Here is a 27,885-nt window from a genome sequence, read left to right as displayed (position 1 = left end):
GAATTATGGGCGGAAAGTTTCTTTTCGTATGATCTTGTGGTGCAACGGAAGTGGGTCTGACTCCAGATCAGAAGTTTGTGTGTTCAAATCACGCCATGGTCAATCAACTTGTTCATTACTTAACCCATGTCTGGTTTAAAATTGAAACTGTGTTGTTATCTGTCAGCGCAGTGTCTAAAAAAGTGTCTTTTAGTTGAATGTTATAGATTAATATCTTAGAAACAATTCTTTCATGAGAAAAATCATAGTGAAACGAAATCAAAACATTGAATATTTAATGCATTTCAGGATCTCTTTTCACTTTGATCATAGCATTGTCATCTTTGAAACCATAAGAAAAAAGGGTTCATTAATAGATTCTAAATTTTAAACTGGAAATCCCTGCATTTCCTATATCAAGATGTTCATTTGTCCTTGTTTATGTCTTTTTCAGTCTGTAAGTAAAAGTAGCAAATTTCGAGAAGGTGTGCCACGAATTCTTCATGCAATTTTTAAGTGAGATATATTACGGGCGGAAAGTTCCTTTTCATGTGACCTTGTGGCGTAACGGTAGCGCGTCTGACTCCATATCAGAAGGTTGCGTGTTCAAATCACGTCGAGGTCAAAAAACTTATTCCTAACTTAACCCATGTCTGGATTAAAATTGAAGTTGTGTTGCTATGTGTCTGAAAAAGTGTCTTTAAGTTGAATGTTATATATTAATATCTTATAAACAATTATTTGATGAGAAAAATCATAGGGAAGCTAAATCAAAACATTGAATATTTAAGGCACGTTGGGTTCTCTTTTCACTTTGATCAAAGCATTGTCATCTTTGAATCCATAAGAAAAAACGTTTTTTACTAGACTCTAAATTTTAAACTGGAAAACCCTTCATTCCCAATACCAAGATATTAATTCGTCCTTGTTTATGTCTTTTTCAGTCTGTTAGTAAAAGTAGCAAATTTCGAGGTGTGCCACGATTTCTTCATGCAGTTTTTAAGTGAGTTATGGGCAGAAAGTTTCTTTCCGTATGATGTTGTGGTGCAACAGTGACACGTCTTACTCCATATCAGAAGATTGCGTGTTCAAATCACACCAGGGTCAAGCAACTTTTTCATTACTTAACCCATGTCTGGATTAAAATTGAAACTGTGTTGCTATCTGTCAGCGCAGTGTCTAAAAAAGTGTCTTTTAGTTGAATGTTATAGATTAATATCTTATAAACAATTCTTTCATGAGAAAAATCATCGTGAAACGAAATCAAAACATTGAATATTTAATGCATTTCGGGATCTCTTTTCACTTTGATCATAGCATTGTCATCTTTGAAACCATAAGAAAAAAGGGTTTATTAATAGATTCTAAATTTTAAACTGGAAATCCCTGCATTCCCAATATCAAGATGTTCATTCATCCTTGTTTATGTCTTTTTCAGTCTGTAAGTAAAAGTAGCAAATTTCGAGAAAGTGTGCCACGATTTCTTCATGCAATTTTTAAGTGAGTTATATTATGGGCGGAAAGTTTCTTTTCATTTGACCTCGTGGAGCAACTGTAGCGCGTCTGACTCCACATCAGAAGGTTGCGTGTTCCAATCATGTCGCGATCAAAATACTTTTTCATAACTTAACCCATGTCTGGATTAAAATTGAAGCTGTTTTGCTATCTGTCAGCACAGTGTCTGAAAAAGTGTCTTTTAGTTGAATGTTATAGATTAATATCTCATAAACAATTATTTGATGAGAAAAATTATCAGGAAGCAAAATCAAAACATTGAATATTTAAGGCACGTCGGGATCTGCTTTCACTTTGATCATAGCATTGTCATCTTTGAATCCATAAGAAAAAAGGGTTCTTTACTAGACTCTAAATTTTAAACTGGAAAACCCTCCATTCCCAATACCAAGATATTCAATCGTCCTTGTTTATGTCTTTTTCAGTCTGTTAGTAAAAGTAGCAAATTTCGAGAAGGTGTGCACGATTTCTTCATGCACTTTTTAAGTGAATTATGGGCGGAAAGTTTTTTTTCATATGACCTTGTGGCGCAACAGTAGCGCGTCTGACTCCAGATCAGAAGGTTGCGTGTTCAAATCACGCCAGGGTCAAGCAACTTTTTCATTACTTAACCCATGTCTGGATTAAAATTGAAATTGTGTTGCTATATGTCAGCGCAGTGTCTTAAAAAGTGTCTTTTAGTTGAATGTTATAGATTAATATCTTATAAACAATTCTTTGATGAGAAAAATCATCGGGAAACTAAATCAAAACATTGAATATTTAATGCACTTCGGGATCTCTTTTCACTTTGATCATAGCATTGTTATCTTTGAAACCATAAGAAAAAAGTGTTCATTACTAGATTCTAAATTTTAAACTGGAAATCCCTGCATTCCCAATATCAAGATGTTCATTCGTCCTTGTTTATGTCTTTTTCAGTCTGTTAGTAAAAGTAGCAAATTTCGAGAAGGTGTGCCACGATTTCTTCATGCACTTTTTAAGTGAGTTATATTATGGGCGGAAAGTTTCTTTTCATATGACCTCGTGGTGCAACGGTAGCGCGTCTGATTCCAGATTAGAAGGTTGCATGTTCAAATCATGTTGGGGTCAAAAAAGTTATTCATAACTTAACCCATGTCTGGATTAAAACTAAAGCTGTGTTGCTATCTGTCAGCACAGTGTCTAAAAAAGTGTCTTTTAGTTGAATGTTATAGATTAATATCTCATAAACAATTCTTTGATGAGAAAAATAATCAGGAAGCAAAATCAAAACATTGAATATTTAAGGCACGTCGGGATCTCCTTTCAATTTGATCATAGCATTTATTCCATTATTATGGGAAATATCACAAGTATTTATATTTTTTACAATTTTGTGATGTAGGCAAATTTTGAAAAGTTTCTTTTCCACAAATCCACTTTCTGAGCTGTTGAGATAATTTTATCTTGTTATTGTGTTCGCTTATACCCACCAGATTTTAGATGAGTATCTTTATGCATTTTCTTGGGTATATTTAAGTCTTGAGTATTTTCTGCTACTTCTAATATTTTACACAATTTCCCATGATTTTGTATATCTATTTATCTATTTATCTATTTTGGCACTTTATCCCGTATTACATCACCTGTCGGATTCTTCTTTATTTTGTCGATTTTATTCAATAAAGTTTATTTGATTTTCATTATTGTCTGTTGTGCATTCTAGTTGTAGGGGATTATTATCTTGTGTTTGCACAGCTATTTTGCTGATTAATACTGTTGTTAATCTATTTTCCTGTGTTTTCACAGAGGTCTTTTCTTAATCTTATCATGGATTGGTGCACTAAAGAGGTGGCTTGGCATTCCCAAGCACTTTCAGTTTTTAAAAATACTAGTCCACAGGTGGAGAACAATGACCTAACCAAAATATCTGATATTAAACGGGACTTAAAGCATCATCTCCACCAAAAAATTAAAGTTTGGTGGAATAAAACTACTTTAGAAAATTATGTAAAGGAGAAACTGATTCCCAGTGGCTTGAGAGTGAGGTATTCCCTTCTTATGGCCGCGATGATGATGAGTTTACTAAACAATGGAGGATTATCTGTGATGAATGTTCTGAAAAGTTTCTCCTTCTCATCATCAAGAAAAATGCCAGTACTCTCTTATCATTAGATAAAGAGATTATCAAACTACAAGATGACTTGAAATTATTAGCAACTGCTATTGAATTAGATGACTTCAACAAGGATATGGACGACAGTTTTACCACATGGGAAAAACATATTCAAAATACAAAATTGACAAAATTTCAACGAGATCTACAAGATTTCCGTACTGATAAGGTTTACTAATGGCTGTCTACATCACAACCAGACATACGCCATACGTCTTTTTCATCCGTTACATCAACTGACACTGAAGGCATACCTGATGAACATTTGGGGAAACAAAAAACTGGACATCGACATTACAACTTTAGACAAAATGCACCAAGAAATCTGGCGGATATCAATCTAGGAGGTTCAACTTCAAAGGTAATTAACCTTTCTAACATTAAGTTGACTCAAATCCAGCTAGATGTTCTCAATAGGGGTCTTTCTTTTTCCCCCACATCCAAGTTTGATTATTTTACAGCTTTAAAAGACTTGCACTTGTTTGCTCGTAAATTATTATTTAAAAAGATGTTTCACAAACCTATTGATAATGTCTTCTCTACTATAGAAGAACAAGAGGCGGTGAGAACTTTGGAAAGCTTACTCGAGGAACAATTTGCTCCTCAGACAGGTAGGTTACCAAAAAATATCATTCCCACATCTACAAAATTTCCCCCTTTATCTCTATATCCAAATATAGATCTTTTTGTCCAACTAGTTAGTGCTGAGTTCAAACGAATTCCAACCACATTATCATATAATAATTTGAGCAGAGAAGAAAGGAAGGCCCTTAATGAATTAAAATAATTGGATAATGTTGTAATTAAAGCATCTGATAAAGGTGGAAATGTGGTACTTTGGCCTTCTACTATGTACAACAACGAAGCTAAACGTCAATTGAGAGATACCACTACATACAAGAAACTTACCTTCAATCCTCTTTCCAAATTTCAGGATGAACTTCAGATTCTTCTTCAAGATGCAGTCACTACTGGAACAATTACTGAAAAAGAAAAAGAATGTCTCTTCAATAAAGCACCGAAGGTATCTGTTTTTTACTTACTACCCAAGGTCCATAAGGATCAGATCCATCCTCCAGGTCGACCGATAGTGTCAGGAATTGAGAATATGTGTGAGCCTATTTGCCGTTTTATTGATCACATTCTCAGACCTCTGGTCGAGACATTGCCTTCTTATCTCAAAGACACTTCTGATTTTCTCAAAAAAATGGATGGATTAATTGTTGATACCAATACGGTGATTGTTGTATGCGATGTAGAATCTCTATACACATCGATTAATCACAATGATAGCCTACGATCGGCCAGATATTTTTTAGAAATGTCTAAACACGATGTTCCATTCATTAATTTTGTCCTTGATCTTTTGGCATTTGCCTTGACACATATTTTTTTCTGTTTGATGGATCTTTTTTCCTACAGCTCCGGGGTACAGCAATGGGGGCAGCTTGTGCGCCCTCTTATGCTAACCTGTTCCTGGGGCTGTGGGAGAAGGACATCTTTTCATCTGATTCTCTGCCTCATTTGGATAAAGTTCTATCCTGGCATCGTTTCATAGATGATGTTCTATTCTTATGGCAGGGCACAGATGAAGAATTGTCTATCTTCATGCAATCCTTGAACAACAATACCTTGAACATCAAATTAACTTACAAGATGGGGCGCAAAAATATGGACTTTTTAGATGTACGATCGGAGATTGACACTACGGGCACGATTCAAACAGATGTTTTTAGAAAAGAAACGGCTACTAACTCCTTACTGCGCGCAGATTCTTCACATCCGAGGAAACTCATCGATAGTATACCGATAGGCCAATTCTTACGCATGCGCAGGATTTGTTCTAATGATTATGACTTTGAGAAACAATCACAGGACCTTACCATGCGTTTCCAAGAACGTGGCTACTCAAATAAATCTATTCAACGAGGTTATCGTCGTGCAAGATTTGCAAAAAGAAATACACTTTTATATAACACTAAGTTAAGGAAGGACAATGACATTGTCAGATTTATATCTACATACAATTCTGGCAACAAAGACATGTGGGCGAGTCTTAAGAACTATTGGAACATACTTACTTTGGATCCTGTCCTCGTTAATTATATTGCAAAATATCCGGCGATTACCTATCGCCGTTCGCATAACCTGAAGGATTTACTAGTACATAGTTACATCAAAAAAGATGATCAAAAAACAATCTTCAATACCGGAAAGCCGAAATGGGGCTGTAAACCCTGTGGATCCTGTGTCACTTGTCCAAACATTGCCAAAACGGAATTCTTCACAGATTCATCTATGACAAAAAATTATAAAATTATCCATACTATCTCTTGTAAAACCATTGGCATCATCTACCTAACCAATTGTCCCTGTAATAAATATTATGTGGGTCTAACTACACGTGAACTTAGAAGACGTGCTAGAGAACATGTGTTAGACATTGAGGCGGCTAAAGGAAGTTCTGATTCAACGGAACTAAAAACGTTACCACGCCACTTTAAATATTACCATAATTGTGACAGTTCGAAGTTGCTAATCAGGGGCATTGATCGAGTCTATGTAGATCAGAGAGGTGGAAATTGGAAGAAAATTCTTGCACAGAAGGAAGTAAAATGGATTACTCTTTTGGACACCCTCACCCCAAGGGGCCTCAATGAAACGGTAAGTTTTGCACCTTTTCTTTGAGTTTTTTTGTCCCTATTACTTGGTCCTTGTTCTCAATTGTTATTAATTTTTATTCGTTTTATTTTTATTTTCTGATTTTATAAGATTTTAATTTTTGGTTTATTTTGTAGTTCTTTTGCCAACGATTTACCCTTTTATTCCTTTGGCCGGAATTTATTCACTTGGACGGATGACTATTTACCTTGCACAGAGTATATATAAATGGCACTCTCCCTTCTTCTGGATTTAATTCTATGTTTATATTGGTTACTTTATATTATAATTTTCATTTAATTATTGTTAATTTTGGATAATTATATGTATCATTATTTGGTCAGGAGATCACTGTGGACTTAGTATTAATCATGATTATTGTGTATCGGGTTATACCACTAATATGTTTTGAGCAATATATTATTTATTTATACTTTATTCTTTGCTTTCATCACTTCCTCTTTATCATCCCCGTTATTTCATCTTCCACATGCGTTCCACGGTGGAGCGCACTCTGCGTCCCATGGTGGAGCGCACTTAGACGTCATTTCTGCTTCTGTGTCGCGACCTTTGGTCGCGCCGTATGAGGTGGGGATGGCGCCGTGCGTCCCACGGTGGAACGCATCCAGACGTCATGTCCGCTCTTGTGCCGCGACCTTTGGGTCGCGTCACGTGATGCGGAGGTGGCGCTGGGATTTGTGGACGGCCCCGCACGATCACCTGTTGTGGGGGTCCATAATTACCTATTTTCATTCCATTGGCCAATGGACTTTATTAAAGGACCCTATACCCATGTTTTCATTATCCCTCGTTAAAGCCAGCAAGGCGAAACGCGCGTCGGAATACGCGGGGTTCAGTGCTTACATACTGTTGGTAAGCATGCCTATTTTACTGCTTTCTACATTTGCCTCCCTCCTTAGCATATGAGGGATTATCAGCTCTAACTGTGGATATTATATTCTAAATGTTGAACTACCTCTTCTGCATTTACTGTTGCATATTTGCACTATTATTAGCACTGTCATTTTATTCCATTATTATGGGAAATATCACAAGTATTTATATTTTTTACAATTTTGTGATGTATGCAAATTTTGAAAAGTTTCTTATCCACAAATCCACTTTCTGCACTTTTGAGATAATTTTATCTTGTTATTATGTTCGCTTATACCCACCAGATTTTAGATGAGTATCTTTATACATTTTCTTGGGTATATTTAAGTCTTGAGTATTTTCTGCTACTTCTAATATTTTACACAATTTCCCATGATTTTGTATATCTATCTATTTATCTGTTTTGGCACTTTATCCCGTATTACATCACCTGTCGGATTCTGTATTTTTCTTTATTGTGTCGATTTTATTCAATAAAGTTTATTTGATTTTCATTACTGTCTGTTGTGCATTCTAGTTGTAGGGGATTATTTTGATCATAGCATTGTCATCTTTGAATCCATAAGAAAAAAGGGTTCTTTACTAGGGTCTAAATTTTAAACTGGAAAACCCTGCATTCCCAATATCAAGATGTTCATTCGTCCTTGTTTATGTCATTTTCAGTCTGTGAGCAAAAGTAGCAAATTTCGAGAAGGTTTGCACGATTTCTTCATACACTTTTCATGTGAATTATGGGCGGAAAGTTTCTTTTCGTATGATCTTGTGCTGCAACGGTAGCGCGTCTGACTCTAGATCAGAAGTTTGCGTGTTCAAATCACGCCAGGGTCAAAAAACTTATTCATAACTTAACCCATGTCTGGATTAAAATTGAAACTGTGTTGCTATCTGTCAGCGCAGTGTCTTTTAGTTGAATGTTATAGATTAATATCTTATAAACAATTCTTTCATGAGAAAAATCATCGGGAAACAAAATCAAAACATTGAATATTTAATGCACTTCGGGATCTCTTTTTACTTTGATCATAGCATTGTTATCTTTGAAACCATAAGAAAAAAGTGTTCATTACTAGATTCTAAATTTTAAACTGGAAATCCCTGCATTCCCAATATCAAGATGTTCATTCGTCCTTGTTTATGTCTTTTTCAGTCTGTAAGTAAAAGCAGCAAATTTCGAGAAGGTGTGCCACGATTTCTTCATGCACTTTTTAAGTGAGTTATATTATGGGCGGAAAGTTTTTTTTCATATGACCTCGTGGCGCAATGGTAGCGCGTCTGACTCCAGATCAGAAGGTTGCGTGTTCAAATCACGTCGGGGTCAAAAAACTTTTTCATAACTTAACCCATGTCTGGATTAAAACTAAAGCTGTGTTGCTATCTGTCAGCACAGTGTCTAAAAAAGTGTCTTTTAGTTGAATGTTATAGATTAATATCTTACAAACAATTCTTTGATGAGAAAAATCATCGGGGAACAAAATCAAAACATTGAATATTTAAGGCACGTCGGGATCTCCTTTCACTTTGATCATAGCATTGTCATCTTTGAATCCATAAGAAAAAAGGGTTCTTAACTAGATTCTAAATTTTAAACAGGAAAACCCTGCATTCCCAATATCAAGATGTTCATTCGTCCTTGTTTATGTCATTTTCAGTCTGTGAGCAAAAGTAGCAAATTTCGAGGTTTGCGCGATTTCTTCATACACTTTTCATGTGAATTATGGGCGGAAAGTTTCTTTTCGTATGATCTTGTGGTGCAACGGAAGCGCGTCTGACTCTAGATCAGAAGTTTGCGTGTTAAAATCACACCATGGTCAAGCAACTTGTTCATTACTTAACCCATGTCTGGATTAAAATTGAAACTGTGTTGCTATCTGTCAGCGCAGTGTCTAAAAAAGTGTCTTTTAGTTGAATGTTATAGATTAATATCTTAGAAACAATTCTTTCATGAGAAAAATCATAGTGAAACTAAATCAAAACATTGAATATTTAATGCATTTCAGGATCTCTTTTCACTTTGATCATAGCATTGTCATCTTTGAAACCATAAGAAAAAAGGGTTCATTAATTGATTCTAAATTTTAAACTGGAAATCCCTGCATTTCCAATATCAAGATGTTCATTTGTCCTTGTTTATGTCTTTTTCAGTCTGTAAGTAAAAGTAGCAAATTTCGAGAAGGTGTGCCACGATTTCTTCATGCAATTTTTAAGTGAGTTATATTACGGGCGGAAAGTTTCTTTTCATGTGACCTTGTGGCGCAACGGTAGCGTGTCTGACTCAAGATCAGAAAGTTGCGTGTTCAAATCACGTCGGGGTCAAAAAACTTATTCCTAACTTAATCCATGTCTGGATTAAAATTGAAGCTGTGTTGCTATGTGTCTGAAAAAGTGTCTTTTAGTTGAATGTTATAAATTAATATCTTATAAACAATTATTTGATAAGAAAAATCATAGGGAAGCTAAATCAAAACATTGAATATTTAAGGCACGTTGGGTTCTCTTTTCACTTTGATCAAAGCATTGTCATCTTTGAATCCATAAGAAAAAAGGGTTCTTTACTAGACTCTAAATTTTAAACTGGAAAACCCTCCATTCCCAATACCAAGATATTAATTCGTCCTTGTTTATGTCTTTTTCAGTCTGTTAGTAAAAGTAGCAAATTTCGAGGTGTGCCACGATTTCTTCATGCACTTTTTAAGTGAATTATGGGCGGAAAGTTTCTTTTCGTATGATGTTGTGGTGCAACAGTGTCACGTCTGACTCCCGATCAGAAGATTGCGTGTTCAAATCATGCCAGGGTCAAGCAACTTTTTCATTACTTAACCCATGTCTGGATTAAAATTGAAACTGTGTTGCTATCTGTCAGCGCAGTGTCTAAAAAAGTGTCTTTTAGTTGAATGTTATAGATTAATATCTTATAAACAATTCTTTCATGAGAAAAATCATCGTGAAACGAAATCAAAACATTGAATATTTAATGCATTTCGGGATCTCTTTTCACTTTGATCATAGCATTGTCATCTTTGAAACCATAAGAAAAAAGGGTTTATTAATAGATTCTAAATTTTAAACTGGAAATCCCTGCATTCCCAATATCAAGATGTTCATTCATCCTTGTTTATGTCTTTTTCAGTCTGTAAGTAAAAGTAGCAAATTTCGAGAAAGTGTGCCACGATTTCTTCATGCAATTTTTAAGTGAGTTATATTATGGGCGGAAAGTTTATTTTCATATGACATCGTGGAGCAACGGTAGCGCGTCTGACTCCACATCAGAAGGTTGCGTGTTCAAATCATGTCGAGATCAAAATACTTATTCATAACTTAACCCATGTCTGGATTGAAATGGAAGGTGTTTTGCTATCTGTCAGCACAGTGTCTGAAAAAGTGTCTTTTAGTTGAATGTTATAGATTAATATCTCATAAACAATTATTTGATGAGAAAAATAATCAGGAAGCAAAATCAAAACATTGAATATTTAAGGCACGTCGGGATCTGCTTTCACTTTGATCATAGCATTGTCATCTTTGAATCCATAAGAAAAAAGGGTTCTTTACTAGACTCTAAATTTTAAACTGGAAAACCCTCCATTCCCAATACCAAAATATTCAATCGTCCTTGTTTATGTCTTTTTCAGTCTGTAAGTAAAAGTAGCAAATTTCGAGAAGGTGTGCATGATTTCTTCATGCACTTTTTAAGTGAATTATGGGCGGAAAGTTTCTTTTCATATGACCTTGTGGTGCAACAGTAGCGCGTCTGACTCCAGATCAGAAGGTTGCGTGTTCAAATCACGCCAGGGTCAAGCAACTTTTTCATTACTTAACCCATGTCTGGAATAAAATTGAAACTGTGTTGCTATATGTCAGCGCAGTGTCTAAAAAAGTGTCTTTTAGTTGAATGTTATAGATTAATATCTTATAAACAATTCTTTGATGAGAAAAATCATCGGGAAACTAAATCAAAACATTGAATATTTAATGCACTTCGGGATCTCTTTTCACTTTGATCATAGCATTGTTATCTCTCAAACCATAAGAAAAAAGTGTTCATTACTAGATTCTAAATTTTAAACTGGAAATCCCTGCATTCCCAATATCAAGATGTTCATTCGTCCTTGTTTATGTCTTTCTCAGTCTGTAAGTAAAAGTAGCAAATTTCGAGAAGGTGTGCCACGATTTCTTCATGCACTTTTTAAGTGAGTTATATTATGGGCGGAAAGTTTCTTTTCATATGACCTCGTGGTGCAACGGTAGCGCGTCTGACTCCAGATCAGAAGGTTGCATGTTCAAATCATGTCGGGGTCAAAAAACTTTTTCATAATTTAACCCATGCCTGGATTAAAATTGACGCTTTGTTGCTATCTATCAGCACAGTGTCTGAAAAAGTGTCTCTTAGTTGAATGTTATAAATTAATATCTTATAAACTATTATTTGATGAGAAAAATCGTAGGGAAGTGAAATCAAAACATTGAATATTTAAGGCACTTTGGGATCTCTTTTCACTTTGATCATAGCATTGTCATCTTTGAATCCATAAGAAAAAAGGGTTCTTAACTAGACGCTGAATTTTAAACTGGAAAACCCTGCATTCCCAGTATCAAGATGTTCATTCGTCCTTGTTTATGTCTTTTTCAGTCTTTGTGTAAAAGTAGCAAATTTCGAGAGGGTGTGTCACGATTTCTTCATGCACTTTTTATGTGAGTTATATTATGGGCGGAAAGTTACTTTTCATATGACCTCGAGGTGCAACTGTAGCGCTTCTGACTCCAGATCAGAAGGTTGTGTGTTCAAATAATGTCGGGGGTCAAAAAACTTTTTCATAACTTAACCCATGTCTGGATTAAAATTGAAGCTGTGTTGTTATCTGTCATCACAGTGTCTTAAAAAGTGTCTTTTAGTTGAATGTTATAGATTAATATCTTACAAACAATTCTTTGATGAGAAAAATTATCGGGAAACAAAATCAAAACATTGAATATTTAAGGCACCTCGGGATCTCCTTTCACTTTGATCATAGCATTGTCATCTTTGAAACCATAAGAAACCATAAGAATTGGAACTACTAATGCAGGAAAAGGAATATGATGTCATTGGAATCACTGAAACTTGGTGGGACGATACACATGATTGGAATAAAAGGCTAAAAGGATACAACTTATTTGCAAGAAACAGACTTGATAAACGAGGAGGAGGTGTCGCATTGTATGTTAGAAAAGCGTATATCTGCACAGAGATTGAAGCTTCAGAGACTGGGAGTTCTGTGGAAACTGTTTGGGTAAGAATACAAGGAGAGAACAACGGAAAGGACACCATTGTAGGCATTTACTACAGGCCACCTGGGCAAGCTGAAGATATGGATGACCTCTTTATGTATCAAATGACCAAGTTCTCCAAAAAATATGACGTAGTGGTCATGGGAGATTTCAACTATCCAGACATTTGTTGGGAATCTCTCTCAAGTAAAACTAACAGGTCAAGCAAATTCTTATCCTCTCTTGCTGACAACTTTATCTTCCAAAAGGTAGGGGAGAAAACAAGGGGATCTGCTACTTTGGATCTAATCCTTATAAACAGGGATGAAATGGTTGAGGAGGTAAAGGTGGCTGGGACCCTAGGAGGCAGCGATCATGCTATTATAGAATTTTCGATAACTAGAGGAGGAAGACATGTGAAGACTCAAACTTCAAGGTTAGATTTTAGAAAGGCAGATTTTAAGAGACTCAGAAAGAGAATAGGAGGGATCCAAGGCTGGATGTCCTTAAGGACAAAAATGTCCAGGAAGGATGGGAAATTTTTAAAAATGAGATTCTCAAAGCACAATCGTTAACAATCCCGAAAAGTAGGAAGAATGGGAAGCATTTAAGGAAACCAGGATGGATGAACACAGAACTTAAACACATGCTAAAAAGAAAGAAATGTTTATTAAATGGAAAGAGGGAGGCATATCTAAAGAAGATTATAATGCAGTCTGCAGATCCTGTAGTGCACGTATCAGGTTAACTAAAGCTGACAATGAATTAAGGCTTGCAAGAGATGTCAAAAGCAACAAAAAAGGATTTTGGGGGTATGTCAAAAGTAAAAGAAAAGTCAAATATGCTATAGAATTTTTACAGGATGAAAATGGAGAAATGGTAAGAGAGTATGTTGAGAAGGCCAAACTTTTTAATTCGTATTTTGCATCTGTTTTCTCTCAGAAAGAAAATGTATCATCAACTGATCTTCACTGTCGTTTTAAAGGAATAGAAGAATCCAAGTTATCTGTAAACAGAAAGATTGTGAGGGAATATTTAGCTAACATAAATGAGTTCAAGTCTCTAGGTCCAGATGAATTACACCCCAGAGTACTGAAGGAGATCATAGAAGAAATTTTAGAACCACTCTCCATAATCTTTGAAAATTCTTGGAGAACAGGAGAAGTCCCAGAAGACTGGAGAAGAGCAAATGTTGTTCCTATCTTCAAAAAGGGGAAGAAGGTGGACCCAGGGAACTATAGGCCGGTGAGTCTGACTTCTATACCAGGAAAGATCTTTGAACAAATTATTAAACAACATGTATGTAAGTACATGGATAAGAATGAAGTGATTAACCAGAGTCAGCATGGGTTTGTAACTAACAAGTCATGTCAGACTAACTTAATTTCCTTCTATGACAGAATCACTGACTGGGTGGATCAGGGAAATGCTGTAGATATAGTATATCTTGACTTCAGCAAAGCATTTGGCAAAGTATCTCACACCATCTTTATTGAAAAAATGACCAAGTATGCAATGGACCAGGCAACTGTTAGGTGGATTCATAACTGGCTTAGTGATCGGACTCAAAGGGTGGTTGTAAATGGCTTCACATCCAGCTGGATGAATGTCTCAATTGGGGTACCACAGGGCTCCGTCCTGGGACCTGTATTGTTCAACATCTTTATCAATGATTTAGATGAAGGAATTGAGGGTAAACTGATTAAATTTGCTGATGACACAAAGCTAGGAGGGATAGCTAATACTAGAGAAGAGAGAGAGAGGATTGAAAAAGACCTAAATAAACTGGAGCAGTGGGCAGCAACCAACAGAATGGTTTTTAACAGGGAAAAATGCAAAGTACTACATCTGGGCAATAAAAATGAAAAAAGCATATACAGAATGGGAGGAATAGAGCTAAGCAACAGTACATGTGAAAAAGACTTAGGTATACTAATAGATCATAGACTGAACATGAGTCAACAGTGTGATGCAGCAGCAAAAAAGGCAAATACAATTCTGGGATGTATTAACAGAAGCATATAGTCTAGATCACGTGAAGTCATTATCGGACTTTACTCCTCTTTGGTCAGACCTCATCTGGAATACTGTGTACAGTTTTGGGCACCACATTTTAAAAAAGACATAGACAAACTGGAGCAAGTTCAGAGAAGAGCGACCAGAATGGTGACTGGTCTGCAAACCATGTCCTATGAGGAACGGTTGCAGGATTTGGGAATGTTTAGCTTGCAAAAAAGAAGACTGAGAGGAGACTTAATAGCTGTCTACAAATATGTCAAGGGCTGTCACATTGTAGAAGGATCATCTTTATTCTCATTTGCACAAGGAAAGACTAGAAGCAATGGGATGAAACTAAATGGGAGGAGACACAGATTAGATATTAGAAAAAACTTTTTGACAGTGAGGGTGGTCAATGAGTGGAACAGGCTGCCACGAGAGGTGGTGAGTTCCCCTTCAATGGACGTCTTCAAACAGAGGCTGGACAGACATCTGTTTGAGATGATTTAGTGAATCCTGCTTTGAGCAGGGGGTTGGACCAGATGACCCAGGAGGTCCCTTCCAACTCTACATTCTATGATTCTATGATTCTATGAAAAAAGTGTTCATTACTATATTCTAAATTTAAACTGGAAATGCCTGCATTACCATTATCAAGATGTTCATTCGTCCTTGTTTATGTCTTTTTCAGTCTGTAAGTAAAAGTAGCAAAATTCGAGAAGGTGTGCCACGATTTCTTCATGCACTTTTTAAGTCAGTTATATTATGGGCAGAAAGTTTATTGTCATATGACCTCGTGGAGCAACGGTAGCGCGTCTGACTCCACATCAGAAGGTTGCGTGTTCAAATAACGTCGAGGTAAAAAAACTTTTTCATAACTTAACCCATGTCTGGATTAAAATCTGTGTTGCTATCTGTCAGCACAGTGTCTGAAAAATTGTCTTTTAGTTGAATGTTATAGAATAATATTTTACAAACAATTCTTTGTTGAGAAAAATCATCGGGAAACAAAATCAAAACATTGAATATTTAAGGCACGTCGGGATCTACTTTCACTTTGATCATAGCATTGTCATCTTTGAATCTATAAGAAAAAAGGGTTCTTTACTAGATTCTAAATTTTAAACAGGAAAACCCTGCATTCCCAATGTTAAGATTAGAGATGAGCGTTGTTCTACTCGAACTGTTAGCCAATCTCAAATTCGAGCTGTTTTGGGCGGTGTTCGAGCCGTTCGGCGAACACGAACAATTTGAGAAAAATTCGGCTGTTCGAGGTTATGTTCGATAACTGTTCGTGCACCAAAATCATAACTGGATTTTTTCTCAGTAATGATGAAAATTAATGTTAATACGCAGTTTGAGTGTACAGCGGGGTGGGGGGAGGGGCAGGGGATGGATCTCTGCAGGAACAATGAAGAGCTTCATTTTTTTTTCTCTTTCCCGCATTTGCAGTGGGGAGGTGCAATCTGTCAGCCTATCAGCAGCGCACACACGGAGCGAAGTGCTTTTTTTCACACAAGCAAGGGCATGTGTCATTGGCAGTGTATGTCACATGTCCTTGCCCTATAAGACCAAGCCATTTTCCCCGTCGCCACCATTTTCTCACTGCTGCAGCTGCGTGTTAGAAGGCACCGCTGTTGCTGTGTGCGCTATACCTTGTTAATTTCAAGCCAATTTTCGCACAAATCTACAGATAGCTTGGGAGTAGGGAATAGTTGTGATTGCAGTCCTTTTAAGGACTAGGTTACAGCATTTCCTACGACTTTTATCAGGGAGGTCTGTGCTCTTAAATAGATAGATTGTGGGAGTAAAGACTAATTGTAATTGGAGTCCTTTTCAGGACTAGGTTACATGAGTTCCTATCAGTTTTTGCCAGGCAGGTCTGTGCCAGTGCTGTGCAAGTTTTTTTCACAGCATTTGGCTGAATCTAGCAAAGCTAATCCTTTTTGGCCTATTGCAGAGTGTGTTAGTCAGTGAAGTAGCCTATCTGTGTTGCAAGATATAACACCTGTGTATAGAATACCAATTTTTTTACTGCACCTAGTGAAGTAAAATCTTTTGGGCATAGCATCATTCTATTAGTCCATCTATACTGACCTCCATCAGGTTGCAAACTGAATATAATTTTTTTCTGCATCTAGCTCTGAAAAAATATTTGGGCTTCTAGCGGTGTGTGGGACTTGGTCTATTAGTCCATCTATACTGACCTCCATCAGGTTGCAAATTAAAAATAATTTTTTTCTGCATCTAGCTCTGAAAAAATATTTGGGCTTCTAGCAGAGTGTGGGACTTGGTCTATTAGTCCATCTATACTGACCTCCATCAGGTTGCAAATTAAAAATATTTTTTTTCTGCATCTAGCTCTGAAAAAATATTTGGGCTTCTAGCGGTGTGTGGGACTTGGTCTATTAGTCCATCTATACTGACCTCCATCAGGTTGCAAATTAAAAATAATTTTTTTCTGCATCTAGCTCTGAAAAAATATTTGGGCTTCTAGCAGTGTGTGGGACTTGGTCTATTAGTCCATCTATACTGACCTCCATCAGGTTGCAAATTAAAAATAATTTTTTTCTGCATCTAGCTCTGAAAAAATATTTGGGCTTCTAGCGGTGTGTGGGACTTGGTCTATTAGTCCATCTATACTGACCTCCATCAGGATGCAAATTAAAAATAATTTTTATCTGCATCTACAGTACCTCTGAAAAAATATTTGGGCTTCTAGCAGTGTGTGGGACTATTTGTATTAGTCCATCTATACTGATCTCCATCAGGTTGCAAATTCAAAATAATTTTTTTCTGCATCTAACCCAGCCAATAGTTTTGGCCTAATACCACAGTTTGGCCACTCAGCTCTGCTCGGTTACCATCCATTGGTTTTTTGTGCAAACAACTCCAGAGTTGTGAATTAGTTAACCACCAAAATGAGTGGAAAAAGGCCTGCTGCTGGTGGAAAGGGGAATAGGCGTGTTGGGAAGGGGAAAAAAGGTTGTGTCCGTGGGGTAGGTGTTAAAGCAACAGTAACATCTGCAGAAGAAAGACCATCTTCCAGCCAAACTAAAATGTCTACTTCTTTTAGCGGACAATGTGATAAGATCCCTTTCTTACGGCCACGCCAATCGCTACAAATTCCAGATGAGGCACAAAAACAGCAGGTGCTTCAACGGATATCAAGTGCTCCTTTAAGTGGGCTCTCCTCCACATCAACTTCAACATCACAAATACTCCAGTCCTCAAAGGTGTCAAGCAAATCGCACTTGCTTCCTCACAGCTCCCAAATCTCCAGCTGCCCGTCTGAGTATGAGGTAGAACAGATGGTTGGGTCTGCAGAGCTGTTTACTCATACTATAGCCTGGGAATCAGAGGTCGACTCCAGCGCTTCTGTGAATCCAGACGAGGAAATGATCTGCACTGATGCCCAGAATCTTTATGAGTCGGATCCAGGACCAGACGCAGAAGGTTGTGACCATAATGTAGACCCTCATTCCCAAAGTGTAAATCCTGTTGTGGAGACAATGAGGAAGACGATGATAAGACTCAAATACCTGATTGGAGCGACAACTTTAGTTTTTTGTCAGGGCAGGAACAGGTTGGCTCTGAGGACGACGGGTGTGATAACGCACAGGGTGATGATGATGAGGTTGGAGATCCCACTTACTGTCAACCCACAGTCAGCCAAGAGATGAGGTCAGCAGAGGAGGTGGAGGAAGATGCTAGTGACGATGAGGTCAGGTTGCACCTTCCTGGACAGAGACGTAGTACTGGAAGCACGTCAACAACTGCATCCTCAAACACAACTCTGCCTCTCACCACAAGTCGTGGTGGCTCTTCAGGTCGCATGGGTGCTAAGCCTTGCATAGCCTGGGCATTTTTTCAGATCGATAAAGATGACCCAACTCGTGTTATCTGTAACATTTGTCAGCAAAAGCTAAGTAGAGGCCAAAAAATACATAGTTTGAGTACTTCATGCATGAACCGGCACATGGACATGAAGCAAAAGTTGCAGTGGGAAGCTCAGTGTGCTACAATGCGGCCTAGCCGGCCGGGCCAATCACCGTCTGCCATATCTTGTGCATCCGCGGCCTCTTCATCCTCTGTGACTGGGGGGACAGCAGTCACACCTGTTTTGGGGCGCAGACCTGCCACCTCTTTACCCGCAACAGCCAGCGTGATTGGCAGGTCATCATTTTCTTTGGAGGTGGTAACACCAGCTGGTGTTGAGGGCTGTCCGACATCTATAGCACCACCTTTGGATCAAGGCAACCTAACATGTCCGCCTGCATCTTCCTCACAGACCGGCAGTTTGCCGGGGACACCCTTATCAACCGCGTCTAAGCACAATAGCCAGCCCTCGGTCCCTCAGATGTGGACAAGTAAAAGACCATTTCCTCCTAGCCATGAGAAAGCTAAGAGGTTGAATTTCACCATCTGCAAGCTCTTGGCTACAGAAATGCTGCCTTTCCACCTGGTGGACACAGAGGATTTTCGAGACCTTATGTCCGTCGCAGTGCCCCAGTACCAGATGCCCAGTCGGCACTACTTCTCAAAGAAAGGTGTGCCTGCGCTCCACCAGCATGTCGCACACAACATCACCGCTTCTTTGAGAAACTCTGTGTGTGACAGGGTGCATTTCACCACAGACACTTGGACGAGTAGACATGGACAGGGGCGTTACATGTCGCTGACTGGGCACTGGGTAACTATGGTGACAGCAGGACAAGGGGCTGCTGTCCAAGTCTTGCCGTCCCCACGAGTTGTGCGTCAATCCTCTTTATGTCAAAGTTCCTCCACTGCTTCTGCCTCCTCAACCTCCTCTCGGTCTTCTACCTGCACCCAAAGCCTGTCTGGTCATGCCACAAGCTTTCTAACTGCGCAGAAGGGATCCTGCACACCTCCTTACTATGCTGGCAGTAGGGCTCAACGTCATCAGGCGGTTTTTACATTGAAATGTCTGGGAAATGTGAGTCACACAGCTGAGGAGTTGTGGTCAGCTCTGGAGAACCAATTTCATGAATGGTTGTCTCCACTGGACCTGAAACCAGGGAAGGCTGTGTGCGACAATGCTGCAAACCTGGGTGCGGCCCTTCGCCGGGCAATGTCACACACGTGCCTTGTATGGCTCACGTGTTGAACCTGGTTGTCCAGCAATTTTTAGCCCACTATCCCAGACTAGATGGCCTTCTGCAGAGGGCACGGTCGCTGTGTGCTCACTTCCGCCGTTCGCATCCCGCAGCTCAGCGACTTACACCTCTACAGAAGTCGTTGGGCCTGCCACTTCACCGGCTAAAATGCGATGTGCCTACCCGGTGGAATTCAACTCTGCACATGTTGCAGCAACTGTGGCAGCACCGACAAGCCCTGGTGCAATACGTTCTGACGTATAGCCTGGGCCAACGAGATTCAGAGGTGGGGCAAATCACGCTGGAGGACTGGTCTCAGATCAGGGACCTATGCACCCTTCTGCACAGTTTTGAAATGGCGACGAAGATGTTTAGTGCTGATGATGCCATTATCAGCATGACTATTCCGGTGATTTACATGCTGGAGCACATGTTAAACAGAATTCGGAGTCAGGTGGTGGCACAAGAGGAGGTGGAGGAAGTAGAGGAGGAGGAGTTGTATGCGGAAGGGCTAACATCTGCAAGGTCCAGACGGTCGGCAGCACCAAGGCGGCAGGCATGTGAGGGTGGGGGAGATGGTTTTACCAGGGCGCATGGTAGCAGCCAAACTAGTGAGGAAGGTGCAGGAGCCCAGGAAGAAGTGGAGGACGAACTGATGGAAGACTCATCAGATGAGGGAGACCTTGATCACATTTCTGTTGTGCGAGGTTGGGGGGAGAGGACAGAGGAAGGAAGCATGATTGTTACCTCGCCACCAACACAACAGGGACTTGGTGCTCCTGGATGCGCAACACACATGAGTGCCTTCTTGCTGCACTACCTGCAACATGACCCTCGAATTGTGAGAATTAGAAATAATCCTGACTACTGGGTTGCCACACTGTTAGATCCCCGGTACAAAAGTAAATTTGCAGAAATTATTCCTGCCATAGAAAGGGATGCACGCATGCAGGAGTATCAGCAGAGACTGTTGCAGAATCTTACATGTGCTTTTCCACAAAATACCAGTGGTGCACGTAGTGAATCTCACAGTTCCAACTTGCCAACCGTGGGACCGTCAAGTGTTCAGCACTCAAACCGTAACAGAACCACAGTATCTGCTGGTAACATCAATTTTGCGGAATCATTTCACCACTTTTTTAGCCCATCCTTTGCAAGGCCACAGGAGACAAGAAGTCTGACACATAGTCAACGCCTAGAGACGATGGTACAGGAGTATCTCCAAGTAAACATTGAAGCCACGACTGTGTCACTGGACCCTTGCTCTTTTTGGGCTTCCAATCTGGATAAATGGCCGGAGCTAGCCACTTACGCCTTGGAGATCTTGTCATGCCCCGCAGCCAGCGTTCTGTCTGAACGTGTGTTCAGCGCTGCTGGTGGTGTGCTGACAGATAAGCGCACGCGGCTCTCCACTGATAATGTAGACAGACTCACGTTCATAAAGATGAACAAATCATGGATCCGAAACGACTTTTCTACCCCTGTGTCATCCTGGGGAGAGTAAAAGCTTGATGATTGGTTAAAATCACCCTACCAACCGTTTTAAGCTTTCAAATTACTAATCATGTTTATCTGTATCTTGACTGGAAAATAATTTGGGCTTTGTAGCAGTGTGCAGCACTGATCCTATTAGGCCATCTATAATAAGCTCCACCAGATTTAAAATTACTAATCATGTTTATCTGTATCTTGACTGGAAAATAATTTGGGCTTTGTAGCAGTGTGCAGCACTGATCCTATTAGGCCATCTATACTAAAGCTTCACCAGATTTAAAATTAATAATAATTTTTAGCTGCATCTAGCCCGGAAAATAATTTTGGGGCTCCGAGATGCGCAAGACACATAAGTGCCTTCTTGCTGCACTACCTGCAGCATGACCCTCATATTGTCAGAATTCGAAGTAATCATGACTACTGGGTTGCCACACTCTTAGATCCCCCAAACTTTTCGATCAACCTTTTCATTTTAATAAAGACCAAAAAAATGGTCATTTTTGAAATTATAAGCATTAGCAGGTTGTTAGAAACTGAAATCAAACAGTTTTCAACTCAAAACTTTATACTAGGTGATGTTACATTTTCACATAGGACCCCTTGTTCGAAAGGAGCTTCTGAACTCTCTCGTCCATTGAATTTGTCAGGTTTTGGATGGTTTCTGCTTCAATTGTTTTGCATGAGGACAGAATACCCTCCCAGAGCTGTTGCTTAGATGTGAACTGCCTCCCGCCATCATAGACACTCCTTTTAATGATGCTCCAAAGGTTCTGAATGGGGTAGAGGTCAGGGGAGCATGGGGGTCACACCATAAGTTTTTCCCCTTTTATGCCCATATCAGCCAGAGATGCAGATGTTTTATGTGCAGCATGAGATGGCCCTGGAGCGGCGGTTCACTCTGACCGCAATCCACGGGTGGCGTAGTCGGACATTTAAACATCAAAACCACATAAATAGTTCCCCCACTGGTTTGACCGCCCTGAGCCACGGAACCGGGTTGCCGCCACGGAGACTACAACCACCAGCATCCACCAAAAAGGGTCCGGCTCCGGGTGTCCCAAGGCCCAGGGGGCGCGTCAGAACATTTTCATCACCTTTCACAATCACCAATGGGACAAGGCAGTGATGTTCTCTGTCCCCTCTCTTATACATCCTAGTGACGGAGCACCTGCTCTCATCAATTCGCCATAACCCCAATATTAGGTGGATTGAGGTGGGAGGCACCGAGTACAAGTGCTCTCTATTTGCTGATGATGTCCTGGTATATATCACTCAATCACATATATCCATCCATGCTGTTATGGCTGAAATAGATCACTTTGTTACATGGTCAAATTTTAAAATCAATGCAGCGAAGTCTGAGGCCCTCGATGTCTCCCTCCCCAAATCCATATAGGATTCCATCCAGTCCAACTTTCCCTTTGCCTGGCCTTCACAGGGTATCAAATACTTAGGAATTCCTATTCATAGAGACCTCTCCCATCTATGTTATCTTAATTTTGGGCCCTTTATTGAACAACTCCATACAGACCACGGTTGGCAAGTTAGAACTGTAAGATTCACTACGTGAACCACTGGTGTTTTGTGGAAAAGCACATGTACACTGTGTTCCAAATTATTATGCAAAAAGTGTTTAGGAGTGATAAGGGAAGAATTTGTTTGTTTGTCAGTTAAACTCATTGATGGTGATGTGTGTCAGGGCTCTTTATATCACTGTAAGTAATTGCAGACACCTGTGCTAATTAGTTTGGCAGGTGTGTCCAATGAAAGGCAAGACTACTTAAGAAGGCTGTCTCACATTATTAAGCAGCCTACATTTTCTGCCAAAATGGGAAAGAAAAAGGATGTGTCGGCTGCTGAGAAGCAACAAATTGTGGAGTGTTTAGGTCAAGGCATGACTACAATCAACATTGTGCGATGATCAGGATGAAGTGTCTTGGCAATCAAGAAGTATGGAGAAACGGCTCCAGTGGGCCAAACATTACATGAAGACTGATTTCAAAACTGTTTTGTTCACGGATGAGTGCCGTGCAGCGCTCGATGGTCCAGATGGATGGAGTGGAGGATGGCTGGTTGATGGACACCCCACGCAAACACGGCTACAGCGCCAACAAGGAGGAGGTGGAGTAATGTTTTGGGCTGGAATCATGGGGAGAGAGATTGTCGGCCCCTTTAGGATCCCTGAAGGCGCTAAAGATGAACTCCATTATGTATGTGGATTTTCTCAAACAGCACTTCCTGCCATGGTTCAAGAAGAAGAACCGTGTATTTCACAGCAAGATCATTTTTTTGCATGATAATGCACCATCTCATGCTGCACATAAAACATCTGCATCTCTGGCTGATATGGGCATAAAACTGGACAAACTTATGGTGTGGCCCCCATGCTCCCCTGACCTCTACCCCATTCAGAACCTCTGGAGCATCATCAAAAGGAGTGTCTATGATGGCGGGAGGCAGTTCACATCTAAGCAACAGCTCTGGGAGGGTATTCTGTCCTCATGCAAAACAATTGAAGCAGAAACCATCCAAAACCTGACAAATTCAATGGACGAGAGAGTTCAGAAGCTCCTTTCGAACAAGGGGTCCTATGTGAAAATGTAACATCACCTAGAATAAAGTTTTGAGTTGAAAACTGTTTGATTTCAGTTTCTAATAACCTGCTAATGCTTATAATTTCAAAAATGACCATTTTTTTGGTCTTTATTAAAATGAAAAGGTTGATCGAAAAGTTTGGGGGATCTAAGAGTGTGGCAACCCAGTATTCATGATTACTTCGAATTCTGACAATATGAGGGTCATGTTGCAGGTAGTGCAGCAAGAAGGCACTTATGTGTCTTGCGCATCTCGGAGCCCCAAAATTATTTTTCGGCCTAGATGCAGCTAAAAATTATTATTAATTTTAAATCTGGTGGAGCTTAGTATAGATGGCCTAATAGGATCAGTGCTGCACACTGCTACAAAGCCCAAATTATTTTCCAGTCAAGATACAGATAAACATGATTAGTAATTTTAAATCTGGTGGAGCTTATTATAGATGGCCTAATAGAATCAGTGCTGCACACTGCTACAAAGCCCAAATTATTTTCCAGCCAAGATACAGATAAACATGATTAGTAATTTGAAAGCTTAAAACGGTTGGTAGGGTGATTTTAACCAATCATCAAGCTTTTACTCTCCCCAGGATGACACAGGTGTAGAAAAGTCGTTTCGGATCCATGATTTGTTCATCTTTATGAACGTGAGTCTGTCTACATTATCAGTGGAGAGCCGCGTGCGCTTATCTGTCAGCACACCACCAGCAGCGCTGAACACACGTTCAGACAGAACGCTATCTGCGGGGCATGACAAGATCTCCAAGGTGTAAGTGGCTAGCTCCGGCCATTTATCCAGATTGGAAGCCCAAAAACAGCAAGGGTCCAGTGACACAGTCATGACTTCAATGTTTACTTGGAGATACTCCTGTACCATCGTCTCTAGGCGTGGACTATGTGTCAGACTTCTTGTCTCCTGTGGCCTTGCAAAGGATGGGCTAAAAAAGTGGTGAAATGATTCCGCAAAATTGATGTTACCAGCAGATACTGTGGTTCTGTTACGGTTTGAGTGCTGAACACTTGACGGTCCCACGGTTGGCAAGTTGGAACTGTGAGATTCACTACGTGCACCACTGGTGTTTTGTGGAAAAGCACATGTAAGATTCTGCAACAGTCTCTGCTGATACTCCTGCATGCGTGCATCCCTTTCTATGGCAGGAATAATTTCTGCAAATTTACTTTTGCACCGGGGATCTAACAGTGTGGCAACCCAGTAGTCAAGATTATTTCTAATTCTCACAATTCGAGGGTCATGTTGCAGGTAGTGCAGCAAGAAGGCACTCATGTCTGTTGCGCATCCAGGAGCACCAAGTCCCTGTTGTGTTGGTGGCGAGGTAACAATCATGCTTCCTTCCTCTGTCCTCTCCCCCCAACCTCGCACAACAGAAATGTGATCAAGGTCTCCCTCATCTGATGAGTCTTCCATCAGTTCGTCCTCCACTTCTTCCTGGGCTCCTGCACCTTCCTCACTAGTTTGGCTGCTACCATGCGCCCTGGTTAAACCATCTCCCCCACCCTCACATGCCTTCCACCTTGGTGCTGCCGACCATCTGGACCTTGCAGATATTAGCCCTTCCGCATACAACTCCTCCTCCTCTACTTCCTCCACCTCCTCTTGTGCCACCACCTGACTCCGAATTCTGTTTAACATGTGCTCCAGCATGTAAATCACTGTAATAGTCATGATGATAATGGCATCGTCAGCACTAAACATCTTCGTCGCCATTTCAAAACTGTGCAGAAGGGTGCATAGGTCCCTGATCTGAGACCACTCCTCCAGCGTGATTTGCCCCACCTCTGGATCTCGTTGGCCCAGGCTATATGTCAGAACGTATTGCACCAGGGCTTGTCGGTGCTGCCACAGTCGCTGCAACATGTGCAGAGTTGAATTCCACCGGGTAGACACATCGCATTTTAGCCGGTGAAGTGGCAGGCCCAACGACTTCTGTAGAGATGTAAGTCGCTGACCTGCGGGTTTCGAACGGCGGAAGTGAGCACACAGTGACCGTGCCCTCTGCAGAAGGCCATCTAGTCTGGGATAGTGGGCTAAAAATTGCTGGACAACCAGGTTCAACACGTGAGCCATACAAGGCACGTGTGTGACATTGCCCCGGCGAAGGGCCGCACCCAGGTTTGCAGCATTGTCGCACACGGCCTTCCCTGGTTTCAGGTCCAGTGGAGACAACCATTCATGAAATTGGTTCTCCAGAGCTGACCACAACTCCTCAGCCGTGTGACTCACATTTCCCAGACATTTCAAAGTAAAAACCGCCTGATGACGTTGAGCCCTACTGCCAGCATAGTAAGGAGGTGTGCAGGATCCCTTCTGCGCAGTTAGAAAGCTTGTGGCATGACCAGACAGGCTTTGGGAGCAGTTGCAAGACCGAGAGGAGGTTGAGGAGGCAGAAGCCGTGGAGGAACTTTGACATAAAGAGGATTGACGCACAACTCGTGGTGACGGCAAGACTTGGACAGCAGCCCCTTGTCCTGCTGTCACCATAGTTACCCAGTGCCCAGTCTGCGACATGTAACGCCCCTGTCCATGCCTACTCGTCCAAGTGTCTGTGGTGAAATGCACCCTGTCACACACAGAGTTTCTCAAAGAAGCGGTGATGTTGTGTGCGACATGCTGGTGGAGCGCAGGCACACCTTTCTTTGAGAAGTAGTGCCGACTGGGCATCTGGTACTGGGGCACTGCGACGGACATAAGGTCTCGAAAATCCTCTGTGTCCACCAGGCAGAAAGGCAGCATTTCTGTAGCCAAGAGCTTGCAGATGGTGAAATTCAACCTCTTAGCTTTCTCATGGCTAGGAGAAAATGGTCTTTTACTTGTCCACATCTGAGGGACCGAGGGCTGGCTATTGTGCTTAGACGGGGTTGATAAGGCTGTCCCCGGCAAACTGCCGGTCTGTGAGGAAGATGCAGGCGGACATGTTAGGTTGCCTTGATCCAAAGGTGGTGCTATCGATGTCGGACAGCGCTCAACACCAGCTGGTGTTACCACCTCCAAAGAAAATGATGACCTGCCAATCACGCTGGCTGTTGCGGGTAAAGAGGTGGCAGGTCTGCGCCCCAAAACAGGTGTGACTGCTGTCCCCCCAGTCACAGAGGATGAAGAGGCCGCGGATGCACAAGATATGGCAGACGGTGGTTGGCCCGGCCGGCTAGGCCGCATTGTAGCACACTGAGCTTCCCACTGCAACTTATGCTTCATGTCCATGTGCCGGTTCGTGCATGAAGTACTCAAACTATGTATTTTTTGGCCTCTACTTAGCTTTTGCTGACAAATGTTACAGATAACACGAGTTGGGTCATCTTAATCGATCTGAAAAAATGCCCAGGCTATGCAAGGCTTAGCACCCATGCGACCTGAAGAGCCACCACGATTTGTGGTCAGAGGCAGAGTTGTGTTTGAGGATGCAGTTGTTGACGTGCTTCCAGTACTACGTCTCTGTACAGGTAGGCACAACCTGACCTCGTCGTCACTAGCATCTTCCTCCACCTCCTCTGCTGACCTCATCTCTTGGCTGACTGTGGCTTGACAGTAAGTGGGATCTCTAACCTCATCATCATCACCCTGTGCGTTATCACACCCGTCGTCCTCAGAGCCAACCTGTTCCTGCCCTGACAAAAATCTAAAGTTGTCGCTCAAATCAGGTATTTGAGTCTCATCATCGTCTTCCTCATTGTCTCCACCAACAGGAGTTACAGTTTGGGAATGAGGGTCTACATTATGGTCAGAACCTTCTGCGTCTGGTCCTGGATCTGACTCATAAAGATTCTGGGCATCAGTGTAGATCATTTCCTCGTCTGGATTCACAGAAGCGCTGGAGTCGACCTCTGATTCCCAGGCTATAGTATGAGTAAACAGCTCTGCAGACTCAACCATCTGTTCTACCTCATACTCAGACGGGCAGCTGGAGATTTGGGAGCTGTGAGGAAGCAAGTGCGATTGGGGTGACACCTTTGAGGACTGGAGTATTTGTGATGTTGAAGTTGATGTGGAGGAGAGCCCACTTAAAGGAGCACTTGATATCCGTTGAAGCACCTGCTGTTTTTGTGCCTCATCTGGAATTTGTAGCGATTGGAGTGGCCATAAGAAAGGGATCTTATCACATTGTCCGCTAAAAGAAGTAGACATTTTAGTTTGGCTGGAAGATGGTCTTTCTTCTGCAGATGTTACTGTTGCTTTAACACCTACCCCACGGACACAACCTTTTTTCCCCTTCCCAACACGCCTATTTCCCTTTCC

The 27,885-nt window shown here is 40.8% G+C and overlaps 7 non-coding genes across 7 annotated transcripts; all 7 read left to right on the top strand.

The window, feature by feature from the left end:
- Positions 1-532: 532 nt before the first annotated feature.
- TRNAW-CCA (transfer RNA tryptophan (anticodon CCA)) lies at positions 533-604 on the top strand. Its single transcript has one exon. It is a non-coding gene; the product is annotated as a tRNA-Trp (tRNA).
- A 1,408-nt stretch (positions 605-2,012) lies between these two features.
- Positions 2,013-2,084, top strand: TRNAW-CCA (transfer RNA tryptophan (anticodon CCA)). Its single transcript has one exon. It is a non-coding gene; the product is annotated as a tRNA-Trp (tRNA).
- Positions 2,085-2,514: 430 nt separating this feature from the next.
- Positions 2,515-2,586, top strand: TRNAW-CCA (transfer RNA tryptophan (anticodon CCA)). Its single transcript has one exon. It is a non-coding gene; the product is annotated as a tRNA-Trp (tRNA).
- Positions 2,587-8,432: 5,846 nt separating this feature from the next.
- TRNAW-CCA (transfer RNA tryptophan (anticodon CCA)) lies at positions 8,433-8,504 on the top strand. Its single transcript has one exon. It is a non-coding gene; the product is annotated as a tRNA-Trp (tRNA).
- Positions 8,505-9,427: 923 nt separating this feature from the next.
- Positions 9,428-9,499, top strand: TRNAL-CAA (transfer RNA leucine (anticodon CAA)). Its single transcript has one exon. It is a non-coding gene; the product is annotated as a tRNA-Leu (tRNA).
- Positions 9,500-10,908: 1,409 nt separating this feature from the next.
- TRNAW-CCA (transfer RNA tryptophan (anticodon CCA)) lies at positions 10,909-10,980 on the top strand. Its single transcript has one exon. It is a non-coding gene; the product is annotated as a tRNA-Trp (tRNA).
- Positions 10,981-11,410: 430 nt separating this feature from the next.
- Positions 11,411-11,482, top strand: TRNAW-CCA (transfer RNA tryptophan (anticodon CCA)). The gene has a single exon. It is a non-coding gene; the product is annotated as a tRNA-Trp (tRNA).
- Positions 11,483-27,885: the final 16,403 nt, after the last annotated feature.

This window comes from Phyllobates terribilis, unplaced genomic scaffold, assembly GCF_046119375.1.
Source record: "Phyllobates terribilis strain yellow unplaced genomic scaffold, ASM4611937v1 Scaffold_11__3_contigs__length_659146591, whole genome shotgun sequence".
NCBI classification, from domain to species: domain Eukaryota; kingdom Metazoa; phylum Chordata; class Amphibia; order Anura; family Dendrobatidae; genus Phyllobates; species Phyllobates terribilis.
The sequence above is the reverse complement of the archived record's forward strand: the minus strand, read 5'-3'. Positions and strand labels throughout refer to the sequence as shown.